Raw genomic sequence first — 20,520 nt, 5'->3', positions numbered from 1 at the left:
TCGATGAATCTCCAGGTCTGATTAAATCTATTCCACAGTCCTCAGATTTCCAAGGTTTCTTCCAGCGTGACTACATATTGTTCGAAAGGTCAGACCATCAGCTAAAACATCATCCACATTCTGAACATATGAACCGTTTCTCCCACATTGAACAGAGTCTTTGAACAAAGAACAATACAGCACAGGAACAGGCCCTTCAGCCCTCTAAGCCTGTCCCGGTCATCATACCGACCTTAGCCAAAACCTTCAGCACTTGTGGCATATCCCTATACCCATCCTATCCATGTGTTTGTCAAGATGCATTCTGAATGTCATTAATGTATTTGCTTCCACAACCTCCCCTGGCAATGCGTTCCAGACACTCACCACCCTCTAGGTAAAAACAATCTGCCTCACACATCTCTTCTAAACTTTGCCCCAGGGACCTTAAACCTATGCCATCTGGTGACTGATCCCTCCACCCTGGGAAAGAGTGCCTGCCCATCCACACTATCTATGCCCCTCATAATCTTGTGGACCTCTTTCAGGTCAACACTCTTGAATAGGATGGGAATAGAGGGATACGGACCTAGAAAGTGTAGAAGATTTTAGTTTAAATGGGCAGCATGGTCGACATGGGCATGGAGGGCTGAAGGGTCTGGTCCTGTGCTGTAATTTTCTTGTTCTTTGTATCAACAGCTTCATGAGTGACTGAAGAGACTGGATTCAGCTGTTATTGCTGATAGTCTTACAATATTTGGTTTATTTCTGCTGATGTCAACAACCCCGATAACTGGCTGCAGTTTAATATTCTGGATTTGTCACTGATTTTAGGGATGCAGTGTTGCTTTTTAAAAACATCTTTCTTCTTTATTCAAGATATCTCCCAGGAACACACTTGCAATAGCTTTATTAACTTTTACTTTAATCCGAAAGAGTTTTTGGTGAAAAATCTATAATTCAGTTTCTGAAACATTCTACTGATCTCCAAGTGGAAAATGCTGATTAATCCTTGCTGACAATTCTTTCTGACTTACACATTGTTCACTGTGACACCACCATTATGAAATTAAATTATCAACTTGAAATAAAACGGTAAAATATTTCTCAGGCTTAGGAATAGAAACTTAATCAATCAACATTATTATTGATGAAGTTTGGAAGTCACTGAGTTGAATCATTTCTGACACAGCAGCAGCAACATTTGGTAAAGGTGGAACCCACAACAAAGACTGGTTTGAGACCCACTCAACAGAGATGACATCTGTCGTTGAAGCAAAAAGCAAAGCCTATCTGATACCCAACATAAACCCAAGAGCTAGAACAGTGCATCACTTGGGACTTAACATTGCCAAGACCATTGTGTAAAAGATGGAGATGCTGTACAAATAAACACCGGAGCAGCCTGCGTCATGGAATCTGAAACCAAAGATAGTTTCATATTTATTTTGGTTTCAGATTCCAGAATCTGCAGTAATTTGCTTTTATCAAGGAATCTGAACTGCCTTTGGTAATGGATTATTATTTTTTTTTAAATTTAAGAGTAGCCAATTCATTTTTTTCCAATTAACAGGCAATTTAGCATCGCCAATCCACCTACCTTGCACATTTTTGGGTTGTGGGAGCGAAACCCACGCAAACACGGGAAGAATGTGCAAACACCACACGGACAGTGACCCTGAAGCCGGGATCGAACCAGAGACCTTGCCGCTGTGAGGCAGCAGTGTGAACTACTGTGCCACCGTGCCGCCCTGATTATGGAGTATGGTGAAGTTCTCACCAACAGATGTAAATATGTCCCGCTGGGTTGAACACGACTGTGAGCTGTACTCATGTGGGACGGACACCTCCCGGTCTCTGTTCAACTCTCGTCAGCTTCCTGTCATGGTTGAGTTAGACAAGGAATCCTCATCACCTGAATTGGGAAAGGCTGGGATCGTTGAGAAAGCAGAAAGGCACCCGGCAAGCATGGAATTCGAGCTGAACTGCTCAAACACAGAAAGTTCCATTGACTGTCACACCTTCATAACCTGCTCCTCCTCTATTGTTAGGTTGTCAGCTGTTCCTCATTTCAAGGATGACATCTACTCAGTCATGTGTTTCTCTTGTGGTCTATCTGCGATTGGAGAAGGTGTTTCTTAACCCGCAGATCTTTGGCAGAGGCCTCTTCATTAAGGCGTTGGAAATCAAAAGTAATTATAATAATAATCTTGATTATTGTCACAAGTCGGCTTACATTATCACTGCAATGAGGTTACTGTGAATATCCCCTAGTCGCCATACTCCGCGCCTGCTCAAGTGAATTCAGAATGACCAATTTACCTAACAAGCAAGTCTTTTGGGGAGAATGTGCAGACTCTGCACAGGCAGTAACTCAAGCAGGCTTTGCGTCCCTAGTAGCCCGGCGGAGGATCTTGTTGCAATGGAAAGATGCGAGACCCCCAAGCGTGGAGACCTGGATCAATGACATGGCGGGATTCATTAAGCTGGAGAAGGTCAAATTCGCCCTGAGGGGGTCGGTACAAGGGTTCTTTAGGCGGTGGCAGCCTTTCCTCGACTTTCTGGCTCAAAGATAGGGAACTAGGTCAGCAGCAGCAACCTGGGGGGAGGGGGGGGAAAAGGGGCGGGGGTTTCAGGGGGGTATTGTTTAGGTTAATTTAATGTATTGTTAATTTATTTTGTTGTTTATTGGGTTTGAGGGGGGTGGGGGGGGTTCGTTATATGCGTTGTTATGGGTGCTGGGGGTGTTTATTATTGTTATTGCTATTATTATTATTGTTCTGTTGTTATACATTTTTCAAAAATCTCAATAAAAATTATTTTAAAGAAAAACTCAAGCAGGAATCGAACCTGGGACCCTGGCGCTGTGAAGCAACAGCGCTAACCAATGTGCTTCCGTGCCATCCTAATGATGCAGTTTGATTGGCACGCTGTCACGATAGTGACTGATTGGCAGCATACTCTTGCCAGTCATTATGGTCAATGCTTATTACATAAGTGGGGAGTGAATAGGAGTGGAGGTAATTCAGAGACAGAGAAGGCAGCACCCAGTTATTAGCCTTGACCATTTCATTTCATTTTCATTTTTCATTGACCAGGACATCAGCTTTTTCAGCATTGTTTCTCCAGAGTTATTAAAGCTTCGATTGTCTCACAGGAAGGAATCACAGGTTCAGGTGCTGATGGAGATCCTGGTGCATCCTCAGCCACCAACAGTAATTATATATAAAATCGAGGACTTGAAATATGTGAAGATATGATCGATAAGTTTGCAGATGGAAAATCATTGGTGTGGCAACTAGCGAGGACAAAAGTCTTAAATTACGGGATGGTACAGATGGACTGGTCATATGGGCAGTACAGTGGCAAATGGAATTTAACCAGGAAAAGTGGTAGCTCTTGTCCAGAGTCAGTGCAGACATGATGTGCCGAATGACATCCACCTGTACTGGATCATTCTAGAAAACACTGAACATTCAGTATCACGAGCAAAAGAGAAGATGGAGGAATTACTGATTCTGCGATTGAACTCAGCAAGAGTTTGCGTCTTCTGGGGAGGAGAGAGGAAGGACCCATTGGGGTCTGAATTGTTCCACGGGAGAGCAGCATTCAATCATTTTGAGAAATGGAGATTAGCAGAATACCCATTGACAATCATTTGCTAGATTATTTTGATCCATCGGTAACCAAGTTATTTTGTATTTACTGTTTGCAGTTTCAATGGTGCGGCTATTACCCATCACTCCATGCGGCTGTGAATGTGCCCCAGTCACTCCACAGGAGTCCAGTGCGCAGACGCAATGCTGGGCTGTCTCTGGAGCATGCGCAGTGTTACTTTGCTCGGAGGTCTGCGAGTGCGGGAGCGGCTGTTTGGGGCGGTGGAGAGTCGGTGAGGTGGAGGGAGGAATGGAGCCGGGAGCCGGGAGCCGGGGTGGGGAGGGAGTGAAGGCTTCATAAACACCCCCTGCAGCTCACACGGCCGGTTTAAGACCCTGCAAATCCCGCGTTTGTAGCTGTGGCGCTTTTATCTGGTGCTAGGCCCAGTTCCATGGCCGCCATCTTTGTTTAGCGGAGCGGCTGAGGGGCCATCTTGATGACGTAACAGAGGCGGTGCTTCAGGAGAGAAAATCATTGACTCGATGATTGACAGGCCCCTCCAGAGGGGGAGGTGCTACTTCCATGTGTGGCAATCCGAAGAACAGAAGAATAATAACATCAGAATTAGCAGCAGGAGGAGCCATTCAGCTTATTAACCCTGCACTACCATTCAATAAAGGCTTGGCTGATCTGAATGTGCCCTTAATTACATTTTCCTGCCTTCCCCCAGAAACCTTTGACTCCCCAATAGATAAAAAAACACGAACTCAGCTTTGAGTTTATTCAGTGACCCAGCGTCACTGCTCTCTGGGAAAGAGAATTCCACAAACTCAGCTTTGACAAAGTCATCCTGACTCAAACGTTAGCTCCCTTTTCTCTCCACAGATACTGTCAGACCTGTTGGGATTGTAGTTTCTGTTTTTGTTTCACATTCCAGCATCTGCAGCAATTTGTTTTTATCCACAGACTGATGACCCTCTGAGGGAAGACATTTCTCCTTATCTCAGTGTCAAATTGGAGAACTCTTATCTTTAAACTGTCCCCCTTAGTTCTTGAATCCCCATGTGGGAAAATATTCTTTCATCAAAATCCCTCAGAATCTTAGATGTTTCAAGAAGATCACCTCTCATTCTTCTGAACTGCATCGGGTACAGACTAAACAGGCTCAATCTTCCTCCATAAAACAAACACTCCCATCCCAGGAATCAGACTAGTGAAACTTCACTGAACTGCCTCCAAAGCAAGTAAAACCCGTATTAATAATTAATTCTGGGACATTAGCACTGCTATCTCACGCACCGAGGTACCAGGTTCGATCCCGGCTCTGGGTCACTGTGGAGTTTGCACATTCTCCCCGTGTTTGCGTGGGTTTCACCCCCACAAGCCAAAGATGTGCAGGGTAGGTAGATTGGCCAAACTAAATTGCCGCTTAATTGTAAAAAATGAATTGGGTACTTAAAAAGTTATCCTGGGACTGGCAACAAGGGAAGAGAATGTTTGGAACTTCTATCCTCTACTCGAAGAGTGATGGATTTTGGAAACTCCTTTTACCAGGGGTTAGAAGGGGAGGATTTACACCCAGCAAACTCAAACCAAGATAAATGTTTGTCTGATCTTAATTTCTAACCTTGGCTAACATTTCTGACCATTGTAATGTCCTTTTACAGGTGCTTCCAAAGCTTCTGATATCTTTCCAGCCAAAAGTTGCAGCAGATTGTAATCTTGAAAACACCAAAACTGGGACAGAGGTGAAGAATATTATTATTATTAATTATAAATTTAGAGTACCCAATTATTTGTTTACAATTAAGGGGCAATTTAGCATGGCCAATCCGAAGCTGGCACTCCCAGTGCAGACTTTGGTGTTGCTGTGGTGGAGAGTGACTGCTGCTGTTGCTGCTCTCTCTCTCTCTCTGTTGCTGCTGCTGTTGCTCAGTTTACTGCCTGTTTCCAGTGCTGGTTGCTGCTGAACTGCCTGGAGGAAGGAGACGTGAGAGAAGGATGGAGAGGGGAGAGAAGGACAAAAACAAGGTGGGAGTAAAGCCCTTTGGACTGCTTGTTTGCAGTCTTCCCAACTGATAACATCTGCCTTCAGCAAGGACAAAACCTTCCTTATTCTATCCAGTGTGCTTGTTCCGGGGCAGGGGGATCAAGTGGACAGTGTGTTTGCTGAGCCCCCTCCCAGACTGAAGACTCCGCACACCAGCAGGGAGGAGCTGGATTCCATTGGGTGGTCATTCCAGGGTGGGAGCACAGACTGTGTTTTTGCTGAGTCCTACTTGGGCCGAAGACCTCGCGAACCTGTGCCACTTACGTCCTTGTGAACCTGCTCTAGGCCTGGCGAAGTGCGTCATTTATTGCTCCAGGCAGTGGGCGACCGAGAGAGTCATCCGACCAGATTGTTTGCCCCTTTTCCGTGGCTACATTCGCAGCTGGGTGTCCCTAGAAAGGGAGCATGCAGTGTCCATGGGCACCATCAAAGCCTTCCATGCCCAGTGGGCACCGCAGGGGTTGGGGTGCTTTATTGACCCCTTTAAATACACTCCCATTAGATGTTTTTAAGTTCCAGCTGATCTTTGTTATGTTCGGGCAGTGACATTAACTGGAGCGGCCCTTTTTGCTTTGTCCCTAAGTTTATTTCCTTTGTTCTATTTTTTTGGTGGAGCTCAAGAGTGGCCAATCCACCTACCTGCACATCTTTGGGTTGTGGGGGTGAGACCCACGGAGACACCGGAGAATGTGCAAACTCCACACGGCAGTGACCCGGGGCCGAGATCGAACCTGGGTCCTCAGCACCGTGAGGCAGCAATGCTAACCACTGCCGCCGTGCCATCCTTTCTCATGATGTCTCCATTCCTATTTTATCGCACACCTCCCAGTCACACTCATTGGAACACAGAAACTTCAAAATATCATTGCTACCTTGCATTTATTTTGCCCTCCTATTAGTGTCTAATGATAACAGTGACAGAGTAACACACACCAGAATTGGAATATCAGATAGGTTGTTGTCTAATAATAATAGTGACAGAGTAACGTACACCAGAATTGGAATAACAGGCAGGTTATTGTCTAATCATGACAGAGTTACGGGGGTGGCTCGGTAGTTAGCACTGTTGCCTCAAGCTCCAGGTACCTGGGTTCAATTCCGACGTTGGGTCACTGTCTGTGTGGAGTTTACATATTCTTCCCGTAGCTGCGGAGATTTCCTCCCACAGTCCAAAGATGTGCAGGTTAGGTAGATTGCCTGTGCTAAATTGTCCCTGGGTGGGGTTACGGGGTTAGGGTGGGGTATTGGCCACGGTAGGGTGATCTTTCAGAGGGTCGGTGCTGACTCGATGGGCCAAATGGCCTCCTTCAGCACTGTAGGGATTCTGTGATTCTACACTGGATCCAAAGATGTGTTCACTCACACTTCAGCCTGATTCTTATTGGAACAGACACTGTGTTTGTTACTCTCAAAGTCAGTGAATCCTTTGCTGTTTCTCCTCTGGGCCCCATCTCCACTATTATTGTCTGATTGTCCCACTGAGACTCTCACTGTTATTATTGGACAATCAGCGAGTCAGCCTGAGCCTGTGGCCGCTCTCACCATCTGTCACCGTCACAATGCCCGGGTGATTGACGGCAGCTCCGGACCAATAGGTGGAGGGGCGGGACTGGAGGTCCGACCGGGAGCGGTTGGTCCTCCAACCAGTTGGAGTGAATGAGGGGCGGGGCCCGCTGTGATTGAAGCATGCGCAGTGAGTAATGGCAAAGAAGAAGTACTGTGTCTTCAGATCAGAAATTGGTAACAGGCGTTTAACAGTATGGAGGGAGCGAGAGATTGCGGGAGTGGGCAGAAACGTTGTGAAAAGCTGTTGTAAGCCGCAATCCTCGGAAAAGAGTTTCCGGGACCCCTTTGTACCGAGCGGAGCTGCAGCTCCTCATTTAGGCTCGAGTTAACGGCCGCCATCTTTATTGGATGTGTATCAGGGCGCATGCGCAGTTGTCATCTGTTTCAATCAGATGTTTCAATGAGTGGGAGGAGCTTGTTCCCCATTGTTCAGAATGGAGACAACTTGTCCATCAAACTGGATTAGTCTTTGAGTCCCAATCTCTTATTGATGATGCAAAGCGGTGACAGAGATGGAAAGAAAAGGAAGCCAATCCAGCTCTCCGGATTTCACTGTCTCATTGGACATCCTGTCCCATGTGTCCAAAGCTCTGCGGCTCTGTTCAGCCACATGAAGTCCAGGGCGGAAACTCTCAGCCCTGAGGAGACGTCACCCTCAAATCGAGGGACTGCTGATGACGAGGGTCAGTGTGCAGCTGGGGGCATGAGCGGTCAGCCTGGACCCATAAGCAGGAGGGGAGAATGTTGTGAATTTCTATCCTGGATTGACGATGATTAACTTTGGAATCTCCTTTTACAGGGGATTAGAAGGGGAGGATTTACACACAGCGAATTCAAACCAGGAGAAATATTTATCTTTCCTGAATATTATTTCTGGACTGACAGTGATGCCTTTGTAAACGTCTTTCACAGGGGCTTAGAAAGGGATTCGCAGACAGGAAACTCACAACCAATCCTCACATCAAATTCTAACAGCACCATTCGGGTTATCAGGACCTGGAGATTATCGACCTTTGTGTGTAAGCATTGAGTTTCAGATCTAAATCTGTATAAAATGATTACCTCCTATCTCCCCTGTAGATCTTGTTCACAATCTTAAATATGTGTCCCGTAATACTTTTACAATCTACTGATGGGAACAGTTTTTAAAAATCTTTTGCTGGGTTTGCCGTTGTGGTTTCTGGTGCCTGGGTCGATGCCGGGTGGTCCGTCTGGTTTCATTCCTTTTTCATGTTTTTGTTGTGGTTGAATCAGCTTGGACCAGTCCATTTAGGGTCCAGAACACAATTGAAATCTCCTCCAAGAATCAATTGATCTGTATCCAGGTCTGGGATGGATTCCAACAATTGTTTTACAAGTGTTTCTGTGAGATTCCCTCATTAAAAAAATGATAGAGAAGCAGAATTAGGCCATTCAGCCCATCGAGTTTGGTCTGCCATTCGATCATGGCCATTTCTCATCCCCATTCATCTTGTATTGTAGCTCTTGAAATGAATACGAACATTGCATTTGCCTTCCTTACTGCCAAATTTTCTTTATTTGTTCTTGGGATGTGGCTGTCATTTGTTGCCCATCCCTAGTTACCCTAGAACTGAGTGGCTTGCAGAGGGGTCCAGTTTGTGAGGTTGTAAGGCTGAAGTGATTAAATGACAAAGGGGATAATGGTGCAAGATAAATCTGGGTGACAATGAGATAAGTAAATAAACTAATAGGACAAGAGAAGAAATAAAGGACAGGTCCAGGGGAGGTATAAATGGCAACAGCATGGAAATGATTTACAGTGATGTTCATAAGAACATAAGAAATGGGAGCCGGAGGGAGACCAGATGGCTCCTCGAGTCACTGCATTTCTTGCTGGCTGTAACCTGCCCGTTCAGGCATCATTCTGATATACTTTCCCGTATCTTCCCCAGTCCTTCCAGATCCATTTTATGATATGGATACATTAGCTCAACAATCCTGTGAACTAATTTAGTCTGGCCCAGTGTCACCGAGCTGAAATCCAGTCTTTCTCTGACACATTATTCTTAATGCCATAACTGACAGGTTAAGAGTGAAAAAGTCAACTGTTTAGCAGTAAGGGAAAGAAGCAAGTTTGTAGATCCTCTACAGTGTTACAGACTCGTTGGATCTGCTTCTTCTGTCTCATCTCATATTCAGCTAATGGTAAAATGATTGTAATAGAATTTACAATGCAGAAGGAGGCCATTCGGCCCATCGAGTCTACACCAGCTCCTGGAAGGAGCACCCTACCCATGGTTAACACCTCCACCTTATCCCCATAACCCAGTAACCCCACCCAACACTAAGGGCAATTTTGGACACTATGGGCAATTGATCATGGCAAATCCACCTAACCTGCACATCTTTGGACTGTGGGAGGAAACCGGAGCACTCGGAGGAAACCCACGCACACACGGGGAGGACGTGCAGACTCCGCACAGACAGTGACCCAAGCTGGAATTGAACCTGGGACCCTGGAGCTGTGAAGCGATTGTGCTATCCACAATGCTACCATGCTGCCTTGTAGCAACATACTGCAACATACAGGCATTTGGGGGCAACTTTGAGTTTGCTGCTCAGATTAGGTAAAGTCTCCACATCCTAAAATGGATCTAGAAGGACTGGAGAAGATGCCGACAAATATATTTAAATTATGTCTGAACTGGCAGGTTATACCCGGCCAGAAAGATTGGATGGGGTGTAAACCTTTTCTCTGGAAAAGGGAATGAAGGATGGCCTGATCCTGTAAGATTATGAAAAGTTTTGACATGATCGACAAGTGGAAGATGATTCCACTGGATAAGAATAAATATAAGTTAGTCATTAATTAATCTAATGTGCAGTTCAGGAACAGTTCAGAGGGAGATCACTCACACACTTCACATGTGCAAAGGGATTTTCTCAGTTTCCACCGGTTAACACTCCAACTTTAAAAGCTCAAACTATTTGATCCAATTTCATCATATTGTTATTGCTGAGGGGCAGTTTAACAGTTCGGTCTATGGGGACAAAAATCATTTGTTCACCCTAACCTGTTGAGACACCCAATGAATTCACATCTCACTGTAGTCACTGTTGTCAATCACACACAGGAGAGAACTGTGGTGGAGGGCCCGTACTATTTAGGTGCTGTATTAATTGATTTCATACATTTGTTCCCTTGGCCCAATGTTACTCACCGTAATCAGATGGCAAACATAATTTATATCAAAAATACTCATTTCAATGACGGGTTTATTACCCAACATGCGTTGCAGCTGAGAATATGCTCAATCCACATGACAGAAGCTCCGCACACATACGCAAAGTCCGGCTGTGACTGGAGCATATGCTTTCAGGCTGTGACTAGCGCATGCGCAGTGCAGTTGTCGCTGACGGTGCGAGGAGCAATAGAAGCTGCGGAGTGAGCCAGGAGGCTTCATAAATACTCCGTGGAGGCTTCAACTCCTGAGTAAAATGTTAACGGTCCCGTCTTAAACAGCACCGAATAGAATGAGAGTTGAGCGGTGACAGGCCCAGGTTACCAGCCACCATCTTTACAGAGGACAAGGTGCCGCAGGGCGAATGCGCTGCGAGCCTGGACCGGATACCAACTCTCCCGGATTGACTGACTGGAGTCTCCAGGGATGTTTTAATCATTTGTCGGAGTCAGTAGCTGGGCCAACATTTATTGCCCATCCCTAATTTCCCTCAAACCGAGTGGCTGGCTCGGCCATCTCGGAGGGCATTTAATGAGTCAACCACATTGCTGTGGTTTGGAATCATGTCGGCCAGACCAGGTAAGGACGGCAGATTTTCTTTTCTATTCATTCACGGGATGTGGGTGTCGCTGGCTGGGCCAGCATTCACTGCCCAGCCGTAATTGCCCCTGAACTGAGTGTATCTCAGAGAGCATTTTAAGAGTCAACCTGCTGACTGGATCTGGAGGCACATGTAGGCCAGACCAGGTAAGGATAGAAGATTTCCTTCACTGAAGGACAGGAGTGAACCAGGTGGGGCTTTGCAACAATTGACAATGGTTTCATGGTCATCAGTAAACTTTCAATGAATTCAAATTTAACCTTCTAAATGAGATTCATACCTGGGAAATCATTAGGACAGATAAAAATATTTTGTCTCTGGAAAATCATTAGGACAGTAAAAAAGATTTCTTGAGTCCTTTTGCTTCCCAATTGGCCGAGGAAGGCAGTGTGTCACAAGGATGGATGTGTTGACCGATTAATGGCTGGAGGATGGGGGCAGGTCATGTGATCAAACCTCCAGGAATACATTTAATCAAAGTTGGCGAGGAGAGAATGTTGTGAATTTCTATCCTAAACTGACAGTGAGGTTTCTGTAAATTTACAGGATACTGGAAGTGGAGGTTTAACAGACGGGAAACGCAAACCAAACGTCACATCTGACAGAGTCACTCGATTCATCAGAACCTGAATTTCAGCAGCATCTGGGTGTGGAAGGTAAAAGGTTTCTCTGTTCTGTCTGTGAGGGAAGATTTCAGGTCTCAGTGTGACTGGAAAAGCCCCGAGATTCACAAACCCTGGTTAGACCAAACCTGGAGAACTGTGTTCAGTTCTGGGCAATAAACCTGAGGAAGGATAGAATGGCCTCGGAGGGAATGTAGCACAGATTATCCTGAGTGATATCTGAACCCCCCCCCCCCCCGGGGTTAAAGTAACAAAACTAGATTACACAAACGAGTCAGAGACATGATGGCACAGAGAATGGCATTCGGCCCATTGAATCCATGCTAGCTCTCTGGGGCAATCCAGTCAGTCCCATTCTCCTGCTCCATCCCTGTATCCTCGCAGGTTTATTTCCCTCAGATGTCTATCCAATTTCCTTTTGAAATCAAATCATTCATTGTATTTATTTTCAAACTCCCTCATAGGGCAGCAAGTTTCAGGTCATTGCCGCTCGCTGTGTGAAAACATATCTCTTATCCCGTCATATCTCCTGTAGCTTTTACATACAAACAAGGAACAGGACACTAGGCCCTTCGAGCCTGCTCAGCATTCAAAGTCTGACAGCCCTCAAGAGAATAAATAATCCTCATCTCCATCTGAAATGGTTGACCCCTTATTTTGCAACAGTGACCCCTCGTTCTCGATTGTCCCACAAGAGGAAACATCCTCTCCACATCCACCCTGCCAAGACCCCTGAGGATCTTATATCGTTCAATCCAGGTTTTACCCAAAACTTTAAATCTGTGTCCCGACTGCTTGTACGATCAGTGAATGGAAACAGAGTTTCTTTGTCCACCCGATGGAAATCTGGCATAATGTTGTAGACCTGAATCAAATCGCCCCTCAACCTCCTTTGCTGGAACCATTCTGGTAAATCTCCTCTGCACCTTCTCCAAGAACCTTCACATCCTTCCTGAAGAGTGGTGACCAGAGCTTTATAAAGATTCATAAAATAGAATTAGAACCGCAGAATTCCTACAGTGCAGAAGGGGCCCATTCGGCCCATCGAGTCTGCACTGATTCTCTGAAAGGGCACCCTGCCTCGGCCCACACCCCTACCCTGTCCCTGTAACCCCATAGCCCCACCTAACCTGCACATCCCTGGACACTAAGGGACAATTTATCAAGGCCAATCCACCTAATTTGCTCTTTAGATTGTGGGACAGACCTGAGCACCGGATGTAAACCCACGCAGACACGGGGAGAAAGTGCAAACTCCAGACAGTCACCAAGGCTGGAATTGAACCCGGGTCCCTGACGCTGTGAGGCAGCAGTGCTAATCATTGCCACCGGAAGCACAGCTTTGGTGTCAATATTACTGTTTATGAAGCCCAAAATCGAATTTGCTTTGCCAACTACTCTCTTAGTTTGTCTTGTAGATATACAAAATCCCTCTTCACCTCTTTCGCTCTCCTCCCAAAGAGGCCGGTTGGGTTTTTCTGACAATCCAGCAGTTTTCATGGTCACTTTTTCCCAGTGCCGGCCCCACAAATTACCAGATTCATTCAGCTCAATTTCACAACCGGCCTTTGTGTTTTTGTGGGTTCTCTCTCACTCCCTATTTTCTGTTCTCGATCAGTTTCACAGGGTGTTCGAAGGGGAGGATTCAAAGGTCTGGAATCTCAAACCAAAACATCACATCCTCAATTTATCATATCCTGAACATCATAGGATTTTGAACATGGAAGCAAAGAGCCTCATTCACAGTGGGGAGAAAGCGTACACGTGTTGTGTGTGTGGACGAGGATTCACTCGACCATCAGGCCTCACAAGCCACAAATGCAGTCACACCGAGGAGAAACCGTGGAAATGTGCGGACTGTGGGAAAGGATTCACTTCCCCATCCCAGCTGGAAACTCATCAACACAGTCACACTGGGGAGAGACCATTCACCTGCTCCAAGTGTGGGAAGGGATTCACTCAGTCATCGGCCCTACGAAGACACGAGCGAGTTCACACTGGGGAGAGACCATTCACCTGCTCCAAGTGTGGGAAGGGATTCACTCAGTCATCGGTCCTACGAAGACACGAGCGAGTTCACACTGGGGAGAGACCATTCACCTGCTCCAAGTGTGGGAAGCGATTCCTTCAGTCATCGGCCCTGCAGAATCACCAGCGAGTTCACACAGGGGAGAGACCATTCACCTGCTCCAAGTGTGGGAAGGGATTCACTGAGTCATCCACTCTGTCCGCACACCAGCGAGTTCATACTGGGGAGAGACCATTCATCTGCTCCAAGTGTGGGAAGGGATTCACTCGGTCATCCCACCTGCTGAGACATGAGCGAGTTCATACTGGGGAGAGACCATTCACCTGCTCACAGCGTGGGAAGGGATTAACTATTTTTGACCAGCTGCTGAGTCACCAGCGAGTTCACACTGATGAGAGACCGTTCCAATGTCCAGACTGCGGGAAGTGCTGGAAAAGTTCTGGGGAACTGATGAGCCATCAACGTGTTCACACTGACGAGAGACCGTACAGGTGCTCTAACTGCGGGACTGGGTTCAGACAATCATCTAACCTCACTGTCCATCAGCGAATTCACACCGGGGAGAGGCCATTCACCTGCTCCAAGTGTGGGAAGGGATTCACTCAGTCATCCTCCCTGCTGAGACACCAACGAGGCCACAAGTAACTACAGTGATTGGATTTTGCTGTTACTCACATTCAGGACTGAAACATATTAATTTGGGTCTCTTTCTGCTGATTGCAAACTCCAGCCCAATTACAGGGGCTAATATTTTGCCTTACAGTCAAATAAATTAGATTTGTGTTAAATACGCAGAGTGTTGAAACTTTTTAATATCTCTTACACAAGTTAGTTCCTTTTGACGTACTCTCGCTTCCCCGTGTCTCTTCCAACCTCACCTCCAACAAGAAGTGTGAGGAGCTTGTGGAGCTTCTTTGTGACTGAGATTGAGTCAATCCAATCAGCTGCCTCTGCCTCCCATTAGATCAGATTTGAGAGAAAGTTCTATAGAAAAGCTGCAACACCAATACACTGCTCCCAGTAGCTGATGGTATAGTGGTTCAATAAATCTAATTAGTGGATCAAAAATGTGTGTGATATAGAGTAAAAACAGAAAATGCTGAATGAACATAACATGTCTGGCAGCATCATAGAATCCCTTCAATGCAGAAGGAGCCCATTCGGTCCATCGAGTTTACAAATGAGCAGGCCCCCCCCACCGCTGGCACACTCCCCCTGCCCTCTCCCCGTTATCTCACTTCACCTTTGATCACCAAGGGGCAATTTAGCATAACATATCCACCAAACCTGCACATCTTTGGATGGTGGGAGAAAACTGGAGCACAGGGAGGGAACCCACACAGACACGGGGAGAATGTGCAAACTCCACACAATCACCCAAGGCTGGAATTGAATTGAGTCTGTAGAAGGGTCAATGGGATTTTTAAAAGTCCATTGAGGTGAAAAGAAAGTGTTTTCCTCAGAGGTTTGACACAGGAAGAAGGTTCAGTCTTTGTGAAGCTCAAACTTCATTCACAAAATCCAAAGTCTCAGCAAATGAAGGAGATCCGGGATCAGCCCCGCCCCTCATTAGCTCCGATTGGTTGGAGGTCCAGCCGTTCCTGCTCGGTCCTCCAGTCACACCCCCTCTTATTGGTCCGGAGCTGCCGTCAATCACTCCCCGGGCATTGTGATGTGGGGCATGCGCAGTGCGGCTCATGTCCAGGGACAGACGCTTGTTTGTCTCATCTTCAGGCGGGAAGGAGGCGGATAAGCGGAGGCAGCGTTAGGGGCAGTGGGTGGGAGGGGAGGCCTCAAAATTAAAACAAGAAATTACCGATCCCGTGTTTGCACCGAGCGGGAAGGTTTTCCTGCAGAGCCTTTCCCCAGTTAACCACCACCATCCTCATAGGGGCCAGTGTGCAGCAGGGAGCATGCGCGGTGATCCCTGTCCACTCAGCAGGACTGACAGTGATGGATTCTGGAAACTCCTTTTACAGAGGGTTACAAGGGGAGGATTTAAACACAGCAAAGTGAAATCAAACAAGACATTAAGACCTAAGAGAGCCCCTTGATTAATCTGAACCTGGATATTATGGATCTTTGAGTGTAAGCATTGAGTTCCAGGTCAGTACCACTCTCCATGGGGGTTCACAACACCAGCAAACCACAGACACAGGCTAGTGTTCTGGGGACAAGGGTTTAAATCCCATCATGGCAATTGGTGGAGTGTAAATTCAATTCATAATCAGGAATTTCAATTTCATCTCAGAATTGGTGATGGTGAAATCATTGTGGTGAGTTTGTGGGAAGGGGAGAGTGTGGGGGACTGGGATTTGCAGCTTTGGGAAACAAGAGAGCAATAATTATGCCCCAGGAACTATAATTATCTGTCCTAAGTTTCTGTCCTGCACTAAACTCTGCAAATTGGTTTTATAGGATTACAAGGAGTGGATTGACAGAAAGGAAACTCAAATCAAACATGACATCAAGATCTGACAGTTACTCAATTCATCAGGACCTGAATATCATTGGCTTTTGAATGTGGAAGGAGAAATGTTTCTCTGTTCTGTCTGTGGGAAAGATTTCAAACATCGGTGTGACAGGAACAGCACCAGGACACATAGACAGGAGTGAGTGTTCCAATGTAGGGACTGTGGCAAAGAATTTAATTACACATTGTGTTGAAATTCATTGATGCACTCACACTCAACCTGCATCACAGCAGTTTAGCACAGGGCTAAATCGCTGGCTTTGAAAGCAGGCCAGCAGCACAGTTATATTCTCGTAACAGCCTCCCCAAACAGGCGCCGGAATGTGGCAACTAGGGGCTTTTCACAGTAACTTCATTGAAGCCTACTCGTGACAATAAGCAATTTTCATTTTTTTCATTTTCATTTCATATGTGGGATGGGATTTTCTTTATCATCCAACCTGCAGTGACGCCAGCAAGTTCACGCTGATGTGAGAACTTTTAAATGTTTCAAATGTGGGAAGAGCTTTAAAGCAGCAATGATCTGCAGAAACACCAACACATTCACATTGGAATGAAGCCATTGACCTGCTCCGAGTGTCGGAAGGAATACACTCACTCATCTCATCTTCTGGGACACCAGGTAGATCACGAGTGACTGCAGGTGTTTTACTGGGGCTCAGAAGAGGATTTTCAGACTGAAAAGTAACAGAATAACTCAGTTCATCTGGACTTGAATTTGAATGTGGAAGGAGAGATGTTTGTCTGTTCTGTCTGTGGGAAAGCACAGAGACACATTCACACCCTAGTGAGAGTGTTCCAGTGAACTCACTGTGGAAAGAGCTTTAACCAGTTACACAGCCTGAAAATCAATCACACCATTCACAGCGAGGAGAATCTGTAGACGTGTACTGTGTGGACGAGGTTCCAACTGTTTGTCCAACCTGGAGAGGCACAAAGACACCGGCGCCATGGACAAACCGTGGAAATGTGGGGACTGTGGGAAGGGATTCATATCCCCCCGGTGCCATGGACAAACCGTGGAAATGTGGGGACTGTGGGAAGGGATTCATATCCCTCCGGCGCCATGGACAAACCGTGGAAATGTGGGGACTGTGGGAAGGGATTCATATCCCCCCGGCGCCATGGACAAACCGTGGAAATGTGGGGACTGTGGGAAGGGATTCATATCCCCCCGGCGCCATGGACAAACCGTGGAAATGTGGGGACTGTGGGAAGGGATTCATATCCCCCGGCGCCATGGACAAACCGTGGAAATGTGGGGACTGTGGGAAGGGATTCCCCGTGGAAGGGATTCATATCCCCGTCTGTGCTGGAAGTCCATCGCCGCAGTCACACCGGGGAAAGGCCGTTCACCTGCTATGAGTGTGGAAGAGGTTCACTCGACTAACCCAACCCAACAAGTCCATTACACACCAACTTGTTCACTCTGAAACCAAACCTTTTAAATGTTCCGACTGTGAAAAGAACTTTCAAAGAAAAGAACATCTGCTGACACACCAGCGAGTTCACAACGGGGAGAGGCCGTAGCCCTGCTCTGTGTGGGAAGAGATTCACTCAGTTATCCAGCTTTCTGTTACACCAGCGAGTTTACACTGGGGAGAAACTATTTGCCTGCCCCAAGTGTGGGATGGCATTCACTGAGTTGTGCAAACTGTTGGATCGCCAGTGAGTTCACCATTCACTTGTTCTGTGTGTGGGAAGGGATTCACTCAGTTATCAACCCTGATGCGACACCACCTTATTCACACTGGGGAGAGACCGTTCACCTGCTCCGTGTGTGGGAAGGGATTCACTGAGCAGTCCCTCCGGCTGAAACACCAGCGCATTCACACCAGGGAGGGAGCGTTCATCTGTTCTCTTTGTGGGAAGGGATTCATTCAGTCATCCACCCTGCAGACACATCAGCGAGTTCACAAGTATCTCCAGGACTCTGCTGTTATTGATATTAATCACATCCAGGACTGACCCAAAATCACATCCAGGACAGAACCATGTTCATTCTGACAGATGGAGTTTGTTTGAGTTGATGTTAATAATCCCTGAAACTGAGATTAGAATAGATTGGTGCTTGATAGCCGGCACAGACACAATGGGACAAAGGGCCTTGTTTTGTGCTGTAAAACTCTATAACTCTAACCCATCTCACTTCATACCAACATGTTCACTCTGACACAAAACATTTTATGTGGTCTGACTGTGAGAAGAGCTTTAGAAGTAAAATGGATCTGCTGACTCACTAACGTGCTCACACTGGAGAGACCGTCCACTGCTCCGATGTAAAATGTACAATGCAGAAGACTATTTAACAAAGTCACCGATTGACTTTGGTAAAACCTGAACCTTCCACTTTTATTGCATAGAAATGATTGCAGTGTTTTGAGGACGACGTTGAAGGCACAAGCGTGACATAGAACATAGAACATAGAACGATACAGCGCAGTACAGGCCCTTCGGCCCTCAATGTTGCACCGACATGGAAAAAAAACTAAAGGCCATCTAACCTACACTATGCCCTTATCATCCATATGCTTATACAATAAACTTTTAAATGCCCTCAATGTTGGCGAGTTCACTACTGTTGCAGGTAGGGCATTCCACGGCCTCACCACTCTTTGCGTAAAAAACCCACCTCTGACCTCTGTCCTATATCTATTACCCCTCAATTTAAAGCTATGTCCCCTCGTGCTAGCCACCTCCATCCGCGGGAGAAGGCTCACGCTGTCCACCCTATCATGATCACAGGTCATTTTGACCTGATCTCTGATCATTTTGTATGCCTCTATTAGGTCACCTCTTAACCTTCTTCTCTCTAACGAAAACAACCTCAAGTCCATCAGCCTTTCCTCATAAGATTTTCCCTCCATACCAGGCAACATCCTGGTAAATCTCCTCTGCACCCGTTCCAAAGCTTCCACGTTCTTCCTATAATGAGGCGACCAGAACTGTACGCAATACTCCAAATGCGGCCGTACTAGAGTTTTGTACAACTGCAACATGACCTCATGGCTCCGGAACTCAATCCCTCTACCAATAAAGGCCATCACACCATAGGCCTTCTTCACAACCCTATCAACCTGGGTGGCAACTTTCAGGGATCTATGTACATGGACACCGAGATCCCTCTGCTCATCCACACTACCAAGAATTTTACCATTAGCCAAATATTCCGCATTCCTGTTATTCTTTCCAAAGTGAACCACCTCACACTTCTCCACATTAAACACCATTTGCCACCTCTCAGCCCAGCTCTGCAGCTTATCTATGTCCCTCTGTAACCTACAACATCCTTCCGCACTGTCTACAACTCCACCGACTTAGTGTCGTCTGCAAATTTACTTACCCATCCTTCTGCGCCCTCTAGGTTATTTATAAAATGACAAACAGCAACGGCCCCAGAACAGATCCTTGTGGTACGCCACTCGTAACTGAACTCCATTCTGAACATTTCCCATCAACCACCACTCTCTGTCTTCTTTCAACTAGCCAATTTCTGATCCACATCTCTAAATCACCCTCAATCCCCAGCCTCCGTATTTTCTGCAATAGCCGACCATGGGGAACCTTATCAAACGCTTTACTGAAATCCATATACACCACATCAACTGCTTTACCCTCGTCCACCTGTTCAGTCACCTTCTCAAGAACTCGATAAGGTTTGTGAGGCATGACCTACCCTTCACAAAACCATGCTGACTATCCCTAATCATATTATTCCTACCTAGATGATAATAAATCGTATATTTTATAATCCTCTCCAAGACTTTACCCACCACAGATGTTAGGCTCACCGGCCTATAGTTACCGCGGTTATCTCTACTTCCCCTTCTTCAACAAAGGGACCACATTTGCTATCCTCCAGTCCTCTGGCACTATTCCTGTACCAATGATGACCTAAAATCAAAGGCTCAGCAAGCTCTTCCCTGGCTTCCCAGAGAATCCTAGGATAAATCCCATCAGGCCCCGGGGACTTATCTATTTTCACCTTGTCCGAATTGCCAACACTTCTTCCCTACGCACCTCAATGCATCTATTCTAATAGCCTGGGTCTCAGCATTCTCCTCCACAATATTATCTTTTTCCTGAGTGAATACTGACGAAAGTATTCTTTAGTAACTCGCTTAATCTCCTCAGCCTCCACACACAACTTCCCACCACTGTCCTTGACTGGCCCTACTCTTACCCTAGTCATTCTTATTCCTAACATACCTATAGAAAGCTTTTGGGTTTTCCTTGTCCTACCTGCCAAAGACTTCTCATGTCCCCTCCTTGCTCGTCTTAGCTCTCTCTTTAGATCCTTCCTCGCTTCCCTGTAACTATCAAGCGCCCCAACTGAGATTCACGCCTCATCTTCACATAGGCCTCCTTTTTCCTCTAACAAGAGATTCCACTCTTTGGT

General features: G+C 46.3%; 2 long non-coding RNA genes across 3 annotated transcripts; both read left to right on the top strand.

Moving 5' to 3' along the window:
• Nucleotides 1-561: 561 nt before the first annotated feature.
• Nucleotides 562-17,682, top strand: LOC119960302. Its single transcript, XR_005459368.1, has 3 exons — nucleotides 562-1,214; nucleotides 3,150-3,155; nucleotides 17,673-17,682. It is a non-coding gene; the product is annotated as an uncharacterized LOC119960302 (long non-coding RNA).
• LOC119960301 lies at nucleotides 3,677-11,587 on the top strand. 2 transcript variants are annotated; one of them, XR_005459367.1, is made up of 3 exons: nucleotides 3,677-3,868; nucleotides 5,244-5,324; nucleotides 11,543-11,587. It is a non-coding gene; the product is annotated as an uncharacterized LOC119960301 (long non-coding RNA). The 2 variants fall into 2 exon arrangements; XR_005459366.1 differs by lacking the exon at nucleotides 11,543-11,587 and adding an exon at nucleotides 8,105-8,453 and having other exon boundaries at nucleotides 3,680-3,868.
• Nucleotides 17,683-20,520: the final 2,838 nt, after the last annotated feature.

Source organism: Scyliorhinus canicula, unplaced genomic scaffold (assembly GCF_902713615.1).
Source record: "Scyliorhinus canicula unplaced genomic scaffold, sScyCan1.1, whole genome shotgun sequence".
NCBI lineage: Eukaryota > Metazoa > Chordata > Chondrichthyes > Carcharhiniformes > Scyliorhinidae > Scyliorhinus > Scyliorhinus canicula.
This window is presented reverse-complemented; position numbering and strand designations above follow the sequence as displayed.